Source organism: Monodon monoceros, unplaced genomic scaffold, assembly GCF_005190385.1.
Source record: "Monodon monoceros isolate NGI ecotype Baffin Bay Population unplaced genomic scaffold, NGI_Narwhal_1 Super_Scaffold_21, whole genome shotgun sequence".
Classification (NCBI taxonomy): domain Eukaryota; kingdom Metazoa; phylum Chordata; class Mammalia; order Artiodactyla; family Monodontidae; genus Monodon; species Monodon monoceros.
Window position 1 is genome coordinate 86,942,168 of NW_021703778.1, and position 20,683 is coordinate 86,962,850.

Consider the following 20,683-nt stretch of genomic DNA (forward strand, 5'->3'; position numbering starts at 1 on the left):
AAAGTGAATCAGCTATACATACACATATATAGAGAGAGACTTTTTTTAAGAGCAGTTTTAGGTTCACAGCAAAATTAAGAGGAAGGTACAAAGACGCCTTGCACTGCCATGCATTATCAGGTCGTCCCCCACCAGAGTGCTACATTTGTTACAACTGATAAACCTACATTAATACATCATTATCCCCCAAAATTGATAGTTTACATTAGGGTTCACTCTTCATGTTGTATATTCTATGAAACTGGACGAGTATAATGACATGTATCCACCACCATAGTATCATGCAGAGTAGACTCACTGCCCTAAAAATCCTCTGTGCACTGCCCATTCATCTCTCCCTCTGCTCTAATCCCAGGCAATCACTGATGTTTTTACTCTATAGTTTTGCCTTTTCCAGAATGTCATGTATTTGGAATCATATAGTATGTAGCCTTTTCAGATTGCTTTCACTTAGCAACATGCATTTAAGGTTCCTCCATGTCTTTTCGTGGATGGATGGCTCATTTTGTTTTTGGCATAGAGTAATAATCCATTGTCTGGATGTACCACAGTTTGTTTATTTTTTCACTACTGAAGGACATCATTGCTGCTTCCAAGTTTTGGCAATTATGACTAAAGCTGCTGTACACATCCAGGTGCAGGTTTTTGTGCATACATAACTTTTCAATGCCTTCAGGTAAATACCAAGGAGCAGTCTCTGCATCCAGGGGGATATAGAGAGATCTGATGGGCTAGTGTGGGTCATATGTAACAGAAAGAGGCAAAGCCCCTTGATTGACAGTCCTGCTAGGAGTTACAGAAAGGCACAGGTGTAGTTCCTTAAAGGAAAATCAGAGTCATGTTACCAAAATGAGAAAGGAATTTGGCCCAACCAAAGCAATAGTTATCAACTATATCAGTTATGAGATTTTAGTCAAGTCACTTAATCTCTCTGTTTTTTTTCCCGTAAGTAAAAGAGACAGGGAGATAATACCAGACCCATTACTTGACATATTTCTTGTGAGAATTAAACACTCAGTAAGACATATGAAAAGGATCTGTAAGCTGTGAAGCACTATTACAAATAATAGCGGTCCCTAAGTACGTATTACATGCCAGAAGAAACAGTATTATTTCTGTTATTAGTGCCTCATTTATGTCAAATGACAAAACTAGAACAATTCAGTAATGAGTCTGATGTCCTTTATTTAAAGGAAAACAATCCATGGATTGGGGGAGTAAAAGCCTTTTGTACAGAGGGATTTAGAGCAAGAGTGAGTTTTATAGAACATTAGAAGAGGCAATGTTGCACAGCAAAGGAAACCATAAACAAAACGACAACCCACAAAATGGGAGAAAATATTTGCAAACGATGTGACCAACGAGGGCTTAATTTGCAATTGCAATTGACATAAACACACTACTATATATAAAATAGATAACTAATAAGGACCTACTGTATAGCACAGGGAAATCTACTCAATACTCTGTAATAGCCTATATGGGAAAAGAATCTAAAAAAGAGTGGATATATGTATATGTATAATTGATTCACTTTGCTGCACACCTGAAACTAATACAACATTGTAAATCAACTATACACCAATAAAATTTTTTTAAAAAAAGATACATGCACCCCAATGTTCATAGTGGCCCTACTTACGTTAGACAAGACATGGAGGCAACCTAAGTGTCCATCTACAGAGGAATGGATAAAGAAGATGTGGTACGTATATACAATGGAATATTACTCAACCATAAAAAAGAATGAAATTGGGTCATTTTTAGAGACGTGGATGGATCTAGAGACTGTCATACTCAGTGAAGTAAGTCAGAGAAAGACAAATATTATACGATATCACTTATATGTGAAATCTAAAAAACAGTACAAATGAAATTATTTACAAAACAGAAATAGACTCACAGACATAGGAAACAAACTTATGGTTACCCAAGGGGAAGGGGGAGGAGGGATAAACTGGGAGTATGGGATTAACAGATGTACAATACCATCTATAAAACAGATAAACAAGGATTTACTGTATAGTACAGGGAACTATATTTAATATCTTGTAATAAACTATAATAGAAAAGAATCAAAAAAAGAATATAGATATATATATATAAAACCAAATCACTTTGCTGTACAACTGAAACTAATACAATGTTGTAAATCAACTATACTTCAAAACAAAAAAATTTACAAATAAAAAAAATAAAGAGGCAATGTGGAAACAGGGCATGATTGGCTAGAAAGTTGGGACTTCCTTGTAAGGCCAGCAGGTCCTATTTTCTAGGGTAAGGTAAGCTAGCTAAGGCTGAGTTGGAGGATCGCGAGCAGTATACGTTAGGATTCCTCGACAGGTGTTTCTGTAAGTGTAGGCTGACTTAGGTTTTGTTATGTGACATGGGCCAGGCCACTGCGGTGGCTTCCATTTTGTGGGTCCGCATATACAAATTAACTTTATCAGTTACATATATTCACCAACCTTAATTTGGTTTCTTAAATAGGTTTTAGGTTTCTGAAGTAACCCTTCAACTGTCATTTAGCTTCTTAAGTAGACTTCCATGGTGAGATAAGAGAGACTAAATGAATTAAGTGAGTATCAGAGGGTTCGGCAATTACGTTTTATTACAAACTCACTTCTTTTGTACAAGTCGATATTATACAATAAGGTAGCTTTTTAGGGGTAAATCTCCACTGGCTAAGCTGGCAACTGAAGTTCCAGACTTGCAGAGTGAGATGATTTGAGTCTTGAAGTATAGAGATCACTACCAACACCCACGGCTTTCTTTACCATCAATACCACTGTCAATATTCTGCTTCTATGGGGGGGGGCGGGGAACGAGGTGTCTTATTTTCTTCTTCTTTTTAGCATTATGATGTCTGACTCATGATGTTATTCATGAATAAAGGAATATTCATAATATTGAGTGGTAACCATTTTAAATATCATCATTGCTTCTGGACTATTAGTAAAACTATTGGTGAAAGTTTTATTCATTGAAGAACTTTACATCTTAAAATTCTCTTTTAATATGCTTATATTGGTTCAAAACACAATGATTCTTCCACTTTGGGGTTTTCACAAAATTCATTTATTATCTTAGTGTGTAGATATCAAAGTGGCCACCAGCCATTACTGCTTTATTCTCTTTCTGTGTGATGCAGAAAGTGGGATTATCAGCGACTATAGGCAGCATAAATTATTCCAGTGCTCAGCTTTCTTTTTAGGGTAGATTTATTTAAATTAGCTAGGATATATTACTCTTGCTTAATTCAAAATTGCTAAAAGTAGTACATACATTAGCTTTCCAAAATAATCCTTATTTGTTACTATAAATGTTCAAGATCTTCAAAGTATTTCTGTTGCTAAACAAGAATAATTTCCAAAGATCCTTCAGACCAGATGGTGAAATGATATATAAAAATTCAATTTCTTGTAATATGAGGTCAATAATACAGAAAGTTCAGAGTCTCCAATTCCTTTTTCAATTTAAAAATTCCAGTGGATCAACTTATTTTTTAAATTATTGCTCTAGTCTTTGGGCTTCCTGTAAATTTCTTGTCAACATCTTTTGAATTACTTTATGAAAGTGCCGTCTTTACAATTAATTATTTACTTATCTTCATCCAAAGTAATTTCTCTAAACTGCTCACTTAATTTACTAATGAAAGAGCACATTTAAAAGCACTAATTTTTATTAACAGCTAAAGATTTCAAAATGTCATTTTTCCTTTTAAGATTTCATAAAAGTCTTTATTATGTGTTTCTAGGAGAAAAATACACTCATTTAATTTACTTAGAGATAAATATAATCCCTCTATATTTCATCATTAACCTAGTACAACTAATCCCTTAATGTCAGTGACTATGCAGGATTTTTCCAGCCCTGGTGGCCCTCAGACCCACTCCTCACCTTTCCCTGTTCTGCTCTGTATTGCAGGTGCCCATGTTCTCTGGCCCCTGTGTCAGCTGGCTTCCAGATGGGTTTGGCGAATGGGGGGTACTGATGGAGACTGGAGGCTGGGATACTGAGAGATTGGAAGGAGAGAGGAAAGAAGAAATCAGGGTCTTTGTCCCTCCTTCCTCTCTGCCTCAGGAGGCAACTGAAGCAGCAACTGGCTCTCCTGTCTGGTCCTAACTCCCCACTGGGGAGTCCTACCAGGATTCCAGCTTTGTCGGGTATGCCAGTCACAGTCCAATCAGGAGAGAAAACACCAAGTAATGTGAATGGAGAAGGTTTAATATAAAGAATTATTCACTATAATAGACACTGGAGTAATGCAGGACTGGCCAGTAGGAAATGAAGAGAAATCTAAAGAACACAATAATAGCAAATATAAGGAGCAGTTACAACTCTGGGGCTCAGAGAGAGCAAGTATGATCCACGCCCGGCTCACCAAGACTAAGATCCAGATCTTGCTGGAGACAGAATAGCTATGGCTCACTGGATGGTGGAGAAGCTTGCTATGGCACCACACCAGCAGAACTTGCTGAGATACTGAGGGATGCCAGCTACAGGGAGATGCCCCACCTCGTAACTGCAAAGCCATTCTAGGGGATGCTAGAAGAAACTACCCACAAGGAGGTACTGTGTGCTACTGGCACACAGTAGCAGACAGTGCAGAAACTGCGTGCACTGCAGGAGCCGGGAGCTGTAGAAGCAGCATATATACTTCAGGAGCACCAGTGAGAGAAGCACATGGGAATCAAGAAGAGAGAGGAAAAAACCCTCCTCCTGCAGTGTCTCTCCAGCACCTCCTACTGACAAAGCTTAATATCATGCCAACTGACAAAGGAGAAACACTCGGAGGGAGAAATATTTACAAGGCCTGTATTACTTTGCTACAGCTGCGTAACGTATTACCACAAACTCAGTAATTTAAACAGCACAGATGTATTAGCTCACAGCTTCTGTGGGCTAGGGGTCTGGCACATTTTGTCTAGGTTCTCTGCTCAGGGTCTCATAAGGCTGAAATCAAAGTGTCAGCTGGCTGCCTCCTCATCTCGAGGCTCAAGGAGGAAGTGATCACTTAGGTTGTTTCAATAATTCAGTCCCTTGCAGGTGTAGGACTTGAAGTCCTTATTTTTTTTGTTGGCTGTCGACTGAGGACCACTCTCAACAAATAGAGGCTGCTCTTGCCATGTCACCCCCTCAACAGGCTCTCTTAAACAATGGTTTTTTTCTTCCAGTTTTACTGAGATATAATTGACATGCAACACTGTATAAATTTAAGATGTACGGCATGAGTTGACTTACGTGCATCATGAAGTGATTATCACAATAAGTTTAGTGAACACCATCATCTCACATAGATACAACATTAAATAAATAGAAAAAAATTTTTTCCTTCTGAGGAGAACCCCTAGGATTTGCTCTCTTAACAACTTTCATATATAACATACAGCAGTTAATTATATTCATCACATTGTAACTTACATCCCTAGTACTTACTTATCTTATAACTGGAAGTCTGTACCTTTTGACTCCCTTCCTCCAATTTCTCCCACCCCCACCTCTGGTAACCCCAAATCTGATCTCTTTTGCTATGAGTTTGCTTTTTGTTTTTGAAGTATAATTGACCAACAATACTGTATTAGTTCCTGTTACACAACATAGTGATTTGATATTACTATACATTTCAAAATTATCATGATAAGTCTAGTTACCATGTGTCATCATACAAAGATATTACATAGTTATTGACTATACTCCACACACTATACATCTCATACCGTGACTCATTTATTTTGATCTAAAAGTCTGTACCTCTTAGTTCCCCTCACCTATTTCTATCCTGCACCCACCCCCTCCCCTCTGGCAACCACCCTTTTGTTCTCTGTGTCTATAACTCTGTTGCTGTTTTTCATTTCCAATACAGAAATCCTTAATTACTGTCAACCTCTTTTGAATAGTTTTTAGGGATGAAAAACTCATTACTTCACTAAGTGGCCTGTTACTTTTGAGGATTTATAATTGTTAAGAGATTCTTCACTGTGATGAACTAAAATCTGTTTTGTAATTAATTGAGGTATAGTTGATTTAAAATATTATATCAGTTTCAGGTGTGCAGCATAGTGACTCAAACTTTTTATAGATTATACTCCATTTAAAATTATTATGGGGAGGGGGAAGGGTAAGCTGTGACAAAGTGAGAGAGAGGCATGGACATATATACACTACCAAACCTAAGGTAGATAGCTAGTGGGAAGCAGCCGCATAGCACAGGGAGATCAGCTCGGTGCTTTGTGATCACCTGGAGGGGTGGGATAGGGAGGGTGGGAGGGAGGGAGACGCAAGAGGGAAGAGATATGGGAACATATGTATATATATAACTGATTCATTTTGTTGTAAAACAGAAACTAACACACCATTGTAAAGCAATTATACTCCAATAAAGATGTTAAAAAATTATTATAAAATATTGGCTGTATTCTCTGTGCTGTACAATATATCCTTGTAGCTTTTTTTTAGTATTTATTTTATTTATTGATTTTATTTTTGGCTGTGTTGGGTCTTAGTTGCATCATGCGGGATCTTTGTTGTGGCATGTGGTCTTCTCTCTAGTTGTGGTGTGCGGGTTTTCTCTCTCTAGTTGTGGCACGCGGGCTCCAGAGCGCATGGGCTCTGTAGTTTGAGGCACACGGGCTCTATAGTTGAGGCGCACGGGCTTAGATGCCCTGCAGCATGTGGGATCTTAGTTCCCCGACCAGGGCTCGAAACCCATGTCCCCTGCATTAGAAGGCAGATTGTTTACCACTGGACCACCAGGGAAGTCCCAGCTTATTTATTTTATACATAGTAGGTTGTACCTCTTAATCCCCTATCCCAATCTTGTCCCTCTCCCCTTCCCTCTCCCCATTTGTAACCACTAGTTTGTTCCCATGTGATATCTTGCATCTCCAGGTGATCCAGGCCCCTTTGTACTATATTATATCAGAGGATGGAAGGTTAACATAGCCCTAGGACAGGAACATAAATGTATATTGCTGTGTCCATCTGTGTGCAAACTGCTTCTTATTCTCCTTACCAGGACAGAAAAAAATGAATTCATCACATCAACAGTCTGTACCTGAGATCATATTAATCTTCTCTGGCAAGGATACAGCTAATAAAGCAGACTATACCCTTTGGGCTTTGGATCTGAAAACTGACTCACATACAGAAACTCGGCACGGAATCACGACTTTTTATTTGCGTGGCGGCCCTCTGCCTCCTGATCATCCATTCTTGATTTCTTTCTATTTTACAGATTGAGCAATACTCAAAACTCTTTATTGGTTGTCCATTCATCTTGACCCTAGACACACGATCTCTTAACCTCTATAGCTCTCTGTGTCAGACTCCTCTAAGGGCCACTCTACCCTTTCTGCTTATCATTATAATTGCATCCACTTTGCTTCTGATGGGTTTGGTGCTACTACTCGGCCTATGTTACTTTAGGATCCTACCATCCCCATCACTTCTGGGCTATCACTTCTGAAGCCCTGACCTAGTTAACACTGAGATAGTTACCATTAAGTTTCTCAGTGATTCTTGTGCCCCGTTTACCAGCACATTCCATACCACTTTAGTCAATGGAATATCATCTGGATTCTTTTTCAGAACATAGGCAGCAGCAAGGTTTTTCAGACTCATATATCTACTCTAGAATGCACATATCTCTGAGCCTTTTAATCTCTGTCTTCCAAAGCAGTGTGAATTTTCCATTTCACTTTTTCAAATCTTCCTCAAAAACCATCCTTGCAGCAAGTGGACACTATTTTCCAAGGTGTTAAAGCCTGTGTTATAGAAGGATGCTCCCATATTCATAAATTCTTCTTTATCCAATGTTATACCTTATCTCACCCCCATTAAACCAGCATCCTTAGAATCCAGTCTCATATATACTCACTCAGCTCCTGCCAATACATGTTGGCTACATCTGGTAGCTCCTTTAGCATATGGTCCATTTCCTCCCTTAGAAGCTAAGGGAAGTGCTAGGTTATATTGTTACTTGACCCTACTAATTAGTCTGGTAGCCAGGATGGGAGATGGGGGTTGACTATGGGGAGTGGGTGCATATTACCTTACAAGGGAAGGGCTTCTACACCATCTTCAAGTACAGGAGGATCACTGGCCTTTAAAAGGAAGAAAAGGCCTACTTGTTCAGGCCCAGAGGGTCCAGGTAAATCTGAGGATTAAAGATTTTTAACTTCATCAACCCAGGTGAGATATCCCCATCTCAAGTTTCAGGGTTCCACTCCTACTCATTCAAGACCATTATTTGTCGTGGCTCAGAATTCATTCTTTGATGGAGTTTTGCTGCTATTAAAAAGTCCTGGGCTTCCCTGGTGGCGCAGTGGTTGAGAGTCCGCCTGCCAATGCGGGGGACGCGGGTTCGTGCCCCGGTCCTCTGGCGCTGAGCCTGCACATCCGGAGCCTGTGCTCCTCAACGGGAGAGGCCACAGCAGTGAGAGGCCCGCGTACAGCAAAAAAAAAAAAAAAAAAAAAGTCCAGGTCCTGATCTTAAACTTTTGCTGATGTCTGGCTGCAGGATTTGAGAGTTTGCTTGTATGCTGCCAAGGAGGCTTCTGGCTTTCACATTTCATCATGAACTGGAGGTTAATCGCCCTCAATATTTCACTATTTTTTCTCCAATGTTTCAATAGCATACAGCAAGAGCCATTTAATTCTGTAGCCCTTATATTTACTACTTCTTCCAAACATCTCAGAGACCTAAGTTATTATACCTTGCAGTACATCCCTTCCACTAGAGTTCTATCCCAGCTCACCACCAGTGAAAGTTTTAACAACTGCACAGATGCAGCATGCCATGCACCATCAACATTCCATCTACTACCACTGATGGAATCCACATTGCTAGCCAGCCAATGGGTTGTCATTGCTAAGACAGCATGGGCACCAACTTTCCTAGATGGAATTCCCTCAGAAACAGATTCTGAAGCATAGATTTCCATGCAGGAGGCTTACTGGAGGGTACTTTCAGGAACAATACCTGTAAGACAGTGAAGGAAGTTAGGATGGGGTGGAAGGAGATGAGTTGAACTGCTTAAGAGTTGCATCAGAGGCTTCAGGTGATCTTATGTGGAGCTCTGGAGCTACAAATGACGCTATGAGTTGTCTCAAATAGAGGCAAGGGGCTGAGCCTTTGTACCCCAGCATCAACTAATCACTGGATGCAGGCATACCCTGACAACAGGTGTGAATTCGGGCAAATTAGCACCCTTCAGCAAGGAACTCAGATGTGTGAGCCATCAGCAGTCAACGTGCCCAACAGCTAGGAGAATTAGCACCTCTGTCCTGAAGGAGGGATCCGGGCAGCACACCATAGCATCCACTATGGTTAGTTTCTGCTCATACCCTACAGATTCACAAGCCAAGAGAAAAGCAGGATGTACTGAAGCAGTCCAAAAGAATTTAGGTAACTACTGTATTCTTAAAGAGATCTGCTTCTAAGACGGGAATGCTGAGGAAACGATGGGTTAATAATGAAAGTATGATTTTGACACTACAAGGGAGTAAACTGAGGTCATTTACGACTTCCTTGATGTCCATGACCATACCTTTCCTTGAGTCTCTTCCTTCCTATCTGATCACACTCTGGTTTCCTTCACTGACTCCTTTTCTGCCATCTTCCCCTTTCCCACACCTCAAAAGATGTGGCCTGGGGCTTCCCTCGTGGTGCAGTGCTTGACAGTCCACCTGCCGATGCAGGGGGCACGGGTTTGTGCCCCGGTCTGGGAAGATCCCACATGCCGCGGGGCGGCTGGGCCCGTGAGCCATGGCCGCTGAGCCTGCGCGTCTGGAGCCTGTGCTCCACAACGGGAGAGGCCACAACAGTGAGGCCCACGTACCGCAAAAAAAAAAAAAAAAAAAAAAGATGTGGCCTATGTTTCCTCCTCACCCTCTCCTCACTCTGCACTTTCTTCCTTGTCTATTTCACTTTGTCCCTTAGATATGGATGACACCGAGATCTACATCTCCAGTTCTCACCTCACTTCTGAGCTCCTCACTTCTGAGTTTCAGAATCTAATTTCCTGCTACCTACTGGACATTCCTTCCATTCCCACCTCCAATTCAACACATCCAAAACTAAATTCCTTAATATAACATTCACGGGCCATCACAATCTGGTCCCTATCTAATTGGGCTATTCCTCCTCTGCATTCACTGACATTCTGCCTTTTCTGCGGGTTATTTTCTATATACGTGTGCATTTTTTGTCTTTTTGCCTTTACACATACTATTCCTTCTGCCTGAGATGCCCTATTTATCCTTTTCCATTTATCAGAATTCAACTCACTGTCCAAATCCCAGGTTGCATGTCACATTATTTAAGAAGTCCTTCCTAATACCGCAACCAGAATTAATCTCTTCTACCAGGTTTTATTTATATCTCCAATCAGACAGTTACCATAGTCTACCCTTTATTATAGTTATTGAGATTTTATTTGTCTCTCTCACTAGGTTGTTAACTTTCTCAAGACTTGCACTGTCGGGCTTCCCTGGTGGCACGGTGGTTAAGAATCCGCCTGCCAATGCAGGGGACACAGGTTCGAGCCCTGGTCCGGGAAGATCCCACATGCCGTGGAGCAACTAAGCCCGTGTGCCACAACTACTGAGCCTGCGAGCCAAAACTACTGAGCCCACATGCCACAACTACTGAAGCCTGCATGCCTAGAGCCCATGCTCCACAACAAGAGAAGCCACCATGATAAGAAGCCCGCGCACCGCAATAAGAGTAGCCCCCGCTCGCCGCAACTAGAGAAAGCCCGCGTGCGGCAACAAAGACCCAACGCAGCCAAAAATAAATAAATTAAATAAATAAAGATTTGCACTGTCAAGTTGTTTTACTCATCTTTAGACATTCATTGCCTAGCTCAGTATTTTGCCTATGGTAGGATTTATATTAGTTAGGGTACATACATATTCAGCTGCTATAACAAAGACTAAGGTAACAGTGGCTCAAACAAGATAGAAGTCTATCTCTCACACACAGGGACACAGACTCCTCGCAGCTTGTTAACTCAGTCATCACTTGAGTGTTGGCCTCATCTGTATGACCCAGGGAACCGTTCCCACCATGTCCACATGTCAGGCAGCAGGATGGAAAGGAAGGGTTGGAGAGAGAGGACACACCCCCCTCCATGCCATGACCTGAAATTAGGTATATACTTCCACACAAATCCCATTGAATGAACTTTGCCACATGCCACACTTAGTTGTTGAGAGGCCACAAGTGGTAGTCTTTCACAGAACAACCATGTACACAAGTAAACATTGGGAAGAAGGGGAAAGTGGATGTTGGAAAGCAACTAGCAGTCTTGCCACAGAATCAATGGATGCCTGCTTTAAAAATAACATTAAAAAGCTTTCGGGGACTTCCCTGGTGGCACAGTGGTTAAGAACTCACCTGCCAATGCAGGGGACACAGGTTCGATCCCTGGTCTGGGAAGATCCCACATGCCAGAGAGCAACTAAGCCCATGAACCACAACTACTGAGCCTGCGCTCTAGAGCCTGCAAGCCACAGCTACTGAGCCCGTGCACTGCAACTACTGAAGCCCACGCACCTAGAGCCCATGCTCCGCAACAAGAGAAGCCACTGCAATGAGAAGCCCATGCACCACAATGAAGACTAGCTCCCACTGGCCGCAACTAGAGAAAGCCCGCGCACAGCAACAAAGACCCAATACAGCCAAAAATAAATAAAAAATTTAAAAATAAAAAAAGCTTTTGTTTCACTCACAGGAGTATGCTAGCAGACTGGGAAAAAGGGAAAAGAAAAAAGTAGGCATGACTGCAACAAGAGAGCTGCTGAGTGAGAAAGAAGAGAGAATCAGTGTACCCTCCTCCTCAGCCAGCATTAATACTAGATACCTTCTGCTGGCTGGGGTCCAGTTCTCTCTCAGTAAGATGGCCTTTCCCCCTTCAGCAAGGACTCCTTTAAAGTCACTTGGGCCTTGCAATGGGATTCACACGGACATAAGAAACAACTCAGGATTGTCACAGTCAATAATGATTCCAAGTAACTAGATATTTCATCTACTAAGAGTTATCTCTCTTTAAATACTATTTGCCCCAAATCTTCTAGAGTAGCAGTGTTTTTCCTTCTACCTGTGGGCAGTCCTGGTCTTTTGAATAGGCAGTGGTTTTCATTCCCATCCCTACTCCACCCCAAATCACACATACCTTAGCTTTTTTTTATTATTATTATTGTTTCATTCCTTTGGTTCATAAAGATTTCTTCATAAAATGAAAATATCCCCGAGAGGTATTCAGGTTCCATCAATTAACATTTTAGTTACCCATTAAGCCAGTATGTGAAAGCCAAATCTTAAAGGAAATGAGGTGTGGTGGTCAGTTCTATATGCCAACTTGGCTAGACATAGTCCCCAGTTATTTAATCAAACACTAATTTAGGTGTTACAGTGAAGGTGTTTTGTATATGTGAATTAAATCCGTAATCAGTTGACTTTAAGGAAGATTCTTTATGGAAGATAATCTGGTGGGCCTGATTCAATCAGTTGAAAGGTTTTAAGAGCAGAACTGAGGTTTCTCTGAAGAAACTCCTCTGTGGATAACAGCTTCAGCTGATGCCCAAGAGTCCCAGTCTGCCCTTCCTGATGGCCTTCCCTACCAGTGTGCCTTGCCAGCCACCACAATCATGTAAGCCAATTCCAGGCAGCAAATTTCTAAATATATCTCCCACTGGTTGTTTCTCTGGTTGAACCCTGACTGAGGATTGGGGGCTGGGCAAGAAGAGGGGAGAGGCCTTCACAGAGGAGTAAACTAGGAGGAGCAGGCAGCAAAGGGAATGCTGACACGGGAGTTCATTCGACAATTCTGCCCAAGGAAGGATTTGTTTGAGAAAATAAAAAAAAGGACAGAACACTCTCAGAGGACGCTGAGAGTTCAAAGTAAAGAAAGGTAGAAAAGGTGGGGAGACACACCCCAAACTCACTCTTCTTCAGCAGCTTTAGTTATTGGCAGCAGTGGGGTAGAGAGGGAATACTGACTTTCTAATGGAACCTAGTATCTGCAGATTGCATGAAAGCTCTTCCTCAGAACAGCACAAGCTTACTTTAGCTTCTTTGTACATTTCTATACTTTCATGTAACAGAGAGGCAAAGGCATACCTTTGCAACTAATGCTTCCAGACTCATCTGCAAAATCAAATGCACCTGAAAAAAAAAAAAAGAGCAGAGAGGGAATTGGTTTCCTTCTATATCTAGAGCGTTTCCCCAAATATCATGAATAATTCTGGCAAATTTTCCAGAAACTAGTACGTATTCTAAACTAAGTATGTATTTAAATAACTCAAGAGCAAGAATATAATCTAAGTTGGAAAAAATAAAATGCTTGGATAAATACACACTTAAATAAGCGTGTCAGTAAGTAAGTCAGTAAAAAGATGCCAATATACACGAGCATTGAAAGGAAGAAAAAAATGGTGCAGCCTTCAAGGGACTCTAAGAAGAAAACTACATGGGCATGATAAAAAACCAGGAATAAGAGAAAAGTTAGAGATCCAAAACTAGACAGAGTTAAAACTGTACGAAAAATTAAAGGAATCGGCAATTGGATGTTGCTACCAAGAATGGTTAGTAAACCTTTTAGAAAAGACAAACTGATATTTATTGAGCACTTAGTATACGACAGGCACTGTGTTACATGGTTAATCTCATTTAGGCTCCACCAGAACCCTAGAAGGAATATAACAGTAATATTGCCTTTATTTTACAAATGGAGTAACTAAAGCTCACAGAGGTTAGCAGCATGGTCACCCAGGTAAATACGTGATTGTACATGCCATGGTTAAAAGAAGTAAGTCTGTCTCTTTTATCTTTGGGTTTCCAATGTCTAAGCACATATTGATTATATAAATTATTACAATGATCATATAAATTGTAGTGAATGGTGGAACACTTGACTGTCCGACCTTAGAGAACACACTATCTCTATTCTACACTAACACTAACAGCCCTATTTTCTTAATTATCACTTTTTTTTTTTTGGCTGCTTTGGGTCTTTGTTGCTGTGTGTGGGCTTTCTATAGTTGCGGTGAGCGGGGCCTACTCTTCGTTGCGGTGCACGGGCTTCTTCACCTTACTTAGTTAGACTGAGTAAGGTAAAAAGAAAAGATTCGAATAAATGAAATCATAAATGGAAGAAAAGACATACAACTGATGCCATGGAAATTAAAAGGATCATAAAAGACTACTATGAACAATTATACACCAACTGGATAAACTAGAAGAAATTAGAACTCTGGCACACTGTTGGTAGGAATGCACAATTGTACAACTGCTACAGAAAACGGTATGAAGTTTCCTCAAAAAATTCGAAACAGAACTACCATATGATCCAGCAATCCCATTTCTGGGTATTTATCTAAGAGAATTGAAATCAGGATCTCAAAGATATTAGCACTTCTATGTTCATTGCAGCACTATTCACAGTAGCAAAGATGTGGAAACAAATGTCCAATGACAGATAAATGGATAAATAAAATGTGATATACACATTCAACAGAATACTGTTCCACCTGTAAAAAAGAAAGAAATTCTACAATATGCAATAAGATACATGAATCTTGAGGACATTATGCTAAGTGAAATAAGCGAGTCATAGAAAGGCAAATACTGCGTGATTCCACTGATATCAGGTATCTAAAATAGTCAAATTCATATAATCAAAGAGTGGAGTGGTGAGGGGTTGGGGGTGAGGGAAATGGGGAGTTACAACAGGCAGAAAGTTTCCGTTAAGCAAGAGGAGTAAGTTCTAATTCACAGATGGTTGGATGAATGGCTCCCAGATATCTGACTCACAGCAGGGAAGCCCTGAAAACAGAGTGGTAGGGCGCCCAGAAGTGTCTCAGGAGGACCCCTTCCCAGCCACAGAATGCCTGGTTGGAGGCTGCTGACACAAACCAATGCCCAGGTACTGGCCTGAGGCACAGGCAGCCTGGCTGCTGCTCGGGGCTTGGGGAAGAGAAGGAACATCTGGCTTCTGCTTAGAAGTCTCCACAGCAAGAGCTGTACTTGCTAGGACAAGCACCTTTGCAAAGAAAATGTCCCATTTGTTAAGCAGTTGATCTCTGATAAAAATAAAGCCCAATTAGTAAGTAAACTGCGTCCTCTGAAAGATGAACCATGGCCTTTATATCCTTGGGAACCAGGTTTCTCTAAAGTTGGCCATATCACACTGAAGCTGGGCATGATGCCTTTATGGACCAAGGACGGTCAAAAGCATATGGTCACATTACTTAAGATACAAGACTATCACATCCTAAAATATACTCCAAAGGAAAACCGTAATGGGAAAATGGCAGCCCTAACTGTAGGAGGAAAAACTGTAACACATGTCTATAACTCTGCATCTCTATTGGAAATTTACTGAGAACTTGGATTGCTGCCAGTATGGAAAGTTAAAACCTTTCATGTAACAGACAACGCTCTCATTAAACCAGGCACTCCTCCTTACGCTGCTCATTTTCTCCCAGACAGTATATGAATGTCACAACAAAAACGATATTGGTAAAGGTTTTCAAGGCTACATGACAACATGGGGATTTAAAGGCCAGCCTCCTACTCATGGTCAAACAAAAATCCACAGGAGACTTAGAACAATTTCAACCCGTATTGTTGCCAGAGTCTGGCCTGGAACTAAAATGCCTGTACAAATGGGAAGCACAGATAGCACAGCATATGGACTGCAAGTATGGATACAAAGCCCAAATAAGCTATGTAAATGGCTCTGTACTTGGACATAAAAATTGCTCAGAGATTCTAAACTGCCTGCATATAAGGATTCCTATTAAAATTTATTATTTCCTATATATTTTCCTAATGGAGAAGAAGAGGAACAACCAGACCATTTATATGATAAAAACATGTAACAACACAGTATGTAACCCTATTACATTTGCCTAACCTCACTGGACATGACAGAACCTCACATGTTGAGTTTTGATGAGCCAGAACAATAAGATAGCCAGGATTTATATTCTCTTTTCTCAACCACAGCAATACCATACTTGTTATCTTTGTCAAAGGCATAAATATATCACTGGTTCTCCAACTGAATTTTGTTAGAAAAATTACTACTTAAACAAATTACTACTTAAAAAATTACTGCTTATACAAAACTTACTACTTAAGTAGACAGGATATGCCAAATTTAGATGGATTGGCAGTTTGCATATTAGCAAAATCTTTGTAATTTGAAGGATTTATTCTCTTTTACTGCATAATTCCCAAGTTGTCTTAAAGTGTTCATCAATATAACCTCTTTTAATTAAAAGAAAAATGAGGGAGTAGCCAGGATGGTAGAGTAGGAAAACCCTGAGCCAGCCCCCTCTCATGGGCACACTGCAATTACAACTACTTACAGAGAAACTATTGATGAGAAAGACCTGAGGACTAGCAGAAATAATCTCCTACAACTAAAGATATAAAGAAGGAACCACAATGAGAGGGTAGGAGGGGCAGAGACGTGGTGTAGCCAGGACTCATACCCCGGGGGTGGGTGACCCACAAATAATTACAATTGCAGAGGCTCTCCCCAAGGAAAATGAGGTCTGAGTCCCACATCAGGCTCCCCAGCCCAGGGGTTCTACAACAGGAAGATGAGTTGCCAAAACGTTTTGACTTTGAAGGGCAGTGGGGCTTACTTTCTGGAGACCCAGAGGGCTGTGGGAAACAGAGTCCACTCTTAACAGGCAGAGACAGAATCTCACACACACTGGGTCTCAGGACAGAAGCAGTAATTTAAAAGGAGCCTGGGTCAGACCCACCTACTGATCTGGGAGAGCCTCCTGGAGAAGCAGGAGGCAACTGGAGCTCACCCTGGGGACACAGACACTGGCAGCATCCATTTTGGAGAACCATCTACCAAAAGGACATTGGTGCTAGCAAGTGCCACTTTGGAGTCCTCCCTCTAGCTTGTTAGCACCAGGACTGGACCCACCCACCAGCCTGTTGGCACCAGTACTGGGATGCCTCAGGCCAAGCAGCTAGCCAGGCAGGGATTCAGCCCCAACCATGCAGTGGAATACTACTCAGCCATAAAAAAGAATGAAATCTTGCCATTTGCAACAATGGGGATGGACCTAGAGGGTATTATGCTAAGTGAAATAAGTCAGACAGGAGAAAGACAAATGCTGTATGATTTCACTTATATGTGGAATCTAAAAAATAAAGCAAATGAACAAACATGGTAAAACAGAAACAGAGTTATAGATACAGAGAACAAAAGGGTGGTTGCCAGAGGGGAGGGGGTGGGTGGAGGATAGAAATAGGTGAGGAAGATTAAGAGGTACAAACTCCTAGATGCAAAATAAATGAATCACGGTATGAAATGTACAGTGTGGGGAATACATTCAATAATTATGTAATATCTTTGTATGGTGACAGATGGTAACTAGACTTATTGTAGGGATAATTTTGAAATGTACAGCAATATACAATCACTACATTGTGTAACAGGACCTAACATAACGCTGTAGGTCAATTATACTTCAAAAACAAACTCATGAAAAAAGAGATCAGATTTGTGGTTCCCAGAGGTGGAGGTGGGAGGAGGGGGAACTGGATGAAGGCAGTCAAAAGGTACAAACTTCCAGTTACAAGATAAATAAGTACTAGGGATGAAATGTACAACATGATAAATAAAATTAACACTGCTATATGTTATATATGAAAGTTGTTAAGACAGTAAATCCTAAGAGTTCTCATCACAAGGAAAAACTTACTTTTCTATTTCTTTAAACTATATGAGATGATGAATGTTCACTAAACTTATTGTGGTAATCATTTCATGATGTGAGTCAAATCATTATGCTGTACACCTTAAATTTATACAATGTTGTATGTCAATTTTATCTCAATAAAACTGGAAGGAAAAAATAAAATTTAAAAGATGAATAAGTTCTAGAGATAGGCTATACAACTATCATACCTATAGTCAACAATAATATATTGAATACTCAAAAATTTGTTAAGAGGGTAAATCTCATGTTAAGTGCTCTTTCCACAATAAAATAAAATACAAAAATAACTGAATTGCCAAAGGATTCTAACAAGTATTGGGGTTACTCAAGACCCCCAAGTCCAGAACTCCAAAGTGTGAGACAGATACCTTGCCACGATCATCAGATACTAGACTTGGAGATTTAAATCCCACACACTCTTGGTGACATTTGCTCAAAACCGAGCAGAGGAAGGAAATAGAACTATATAAAAAGAAACACGAATCAGACTTTTGGTCACCTCTGTGGTGACAGTAAGGCATGACAGTGGAGTGATTCAATTCACAAACTTCCCTTTGGGAACAATACTAAGGAGCAGAGAACCCGTGAATTTCCTCCCTACAGGTCAGTGTAATATCCTCACCCTCATACCTAACACAGTACCGTGACGCTTGGCTCTTCCATAGCAAAAAAGAAAAGGGACACACTCAGAATCACTTTAGCTTTGAACCTGCAGAACGTTCCATACATTCATATTCAATGCATGCTCCTTGAAAAAACAAACAGCATAACAATATTGTAAATCAACTATACTCCAATATAAAATAAAAAAAATTTTAAAACAGTATATAAAAGTGTAGAATATTTAAAAAGTCTTTTCTCTCCTCCCCACTTTGCCATGTATCCCCATACTTTGCTATCACTTTGATATATATCCTCCCAGCTTGGTGTGCAGGTACACTCACATGCATATGCACACACACAATATTCGAAATAAATGATATTATCCTAACCACACCACTCTGCAGTTTGTTTTTCTTACTTAAAATTTGTATAGATGGACCTTGGCTTTTCTACTGGCTGCCTAGTATTACGTATGACTAAACAATCCCTCACTGATGGGATACTTTTTATTTTATTTCATTTCTTTTTCCTATTTTTAAAATTTTTATTTAAAAGTAATACTCACCTTTAAGTCTTTAATCCATTTGGAGTTTATTTTTGTGTATGGTGTTAGGGAGTGTTCTAATTTCATTCTTTTACATGTAGCTGTCCAGTTTTCCCAGCACCACTTATTGAAGAGGCTGTCTTTTCTCCATTGTATGTTCTTGCCTCCTTTGTCGTGAATTAGGCGCCCATATGTGCGTGGGTTTACCTCTGGGCATTCTATCCTGTACCATTGATCTATATTTCTGTTTTTGTGCCAGTACCATACTGTATTGATTACTGTAGCTTTGTGGTATAGTTTGAAGTTGGGGAGCCTGATTGCTCCAGCTCTATTTTTCTTTCTCAAGGTTGCTTTGGGTATTCAGGGTCTTTTGTGTTTTCATACGAATTGTAAAATTTTTTGTTCTAATTCTGTGAAGAATGCCATTGGTTGTTTGATAGGGATTGCATTGAATCTGTAGATTGCTTTGGGTAGTATAGTCACTTTCACAACATTGATTCTTCCAATCCAAAAGGGAGGGGATATGGGGACATATGTATGCATATGGCTGATTCACTTTGTTGTACAACAGAAACTACACACAGTATTGTGAAGCAATTATACTCCAATAAAGATCTATTAAAAAAAAAAAAGTAATACTCGCACATGTTCTAAAAACTCAGACTGTACAGGTGTGCCTAAAATGCAAAACAAAAACCTCCCACCACCCATCCCCACCAACCCCACCGCTCCCATGCCCATTACTCAAAGGTTTTACTAGTAGTTTCTGTCTTAAGTTCTACTGTTGATTACCACTGAAACTGTATGTAATATATTTATACCTCTTTTTCTTGATTTATCAACTATATATATTATCTATTGACTCCTCCTGATGAAAAATTAGGAAAAAATAGTACATTCACCACATGGATGAAAATGAAATATGGCATTTGGCTACTGGAACAATCTCAGCCTGCTACTGATAATGAGTCATCTTCTATGGTAATATAACTTGGTTGCTACAAATAATATTTTAATTATAGAAATATAGTGGTTTAGTAATAAATTGGATTTAGATACAGAAAAGCTCCCCCAGGAGACAGAATACTTCACTTCACATCATGGTCCTGCTGCCAATTAACTCTGTGACTGTAAACACATTACTTAACCTCATGGTGCCCTAACTTCTTATCTCTTTAAATAGGAATAACTATCTCACAGATCTGAAAGAGGATCAAATTAAATCATGCCTGTGAAAATGCACTGTAAACCATGGGGGTAGCATTAGCGCCTCTTTAGCCACCTCTGTCACTCCTGGAGCTGGTGAAGGGCAAACAAGGCAGAGAGTTGGGCAGACAGGTCAGGCTGCAAGGCCAGGAATCCTCACCTTGCCCTTGGCTTCTCAGGTTTCAGCCCCTAAGACATCTGATGGAATGGAGCTGCCAGCAGGAACAGAAGCTGAACCAGCAGTTGAGTTAGCAGGGTCTGTCATGTATCCCAAGAATATGAGGTCTTAAAGCAAAACCAGAAGCTGGAAGCAGGAGAAACAGATCCCTGCTGCCACTGGTGGCAGCAGTAGAGGCACCCACCCCCTCAGCCTGGAACAGGATTTAAGTGCCTGACATGGGGATGGGGAGTGGGATGGATATAGACATCAGATGTCTAAGTCTTGAGACAGTCCCTGGAACTTACCTTGGGACAGAAGAGCAGAAGGGGAGACAGGAGTTCCTGGCCACAGATGGGTCAATGTCATTGCCTGAGTGACCATCACAGTCCCAGGGTACAGGGGTCAAACAG

The 20,683-nt window shown here is 40.5% G+C and overlaps 1 pseudogene; it reads left to right on the forward strand.

Annotated features, from left to right (window-relative positions):
* The first annotated feature begins 14,891 nt into the window (after nucleotides 1-14,891).
* On the forward strand, nucleotides 14,892-15,888 carry LOC114903858 (annotated as a pseudogene).
* Nucleotides 15,889-20,683: the final 4,795 nt, after the last annotated feature.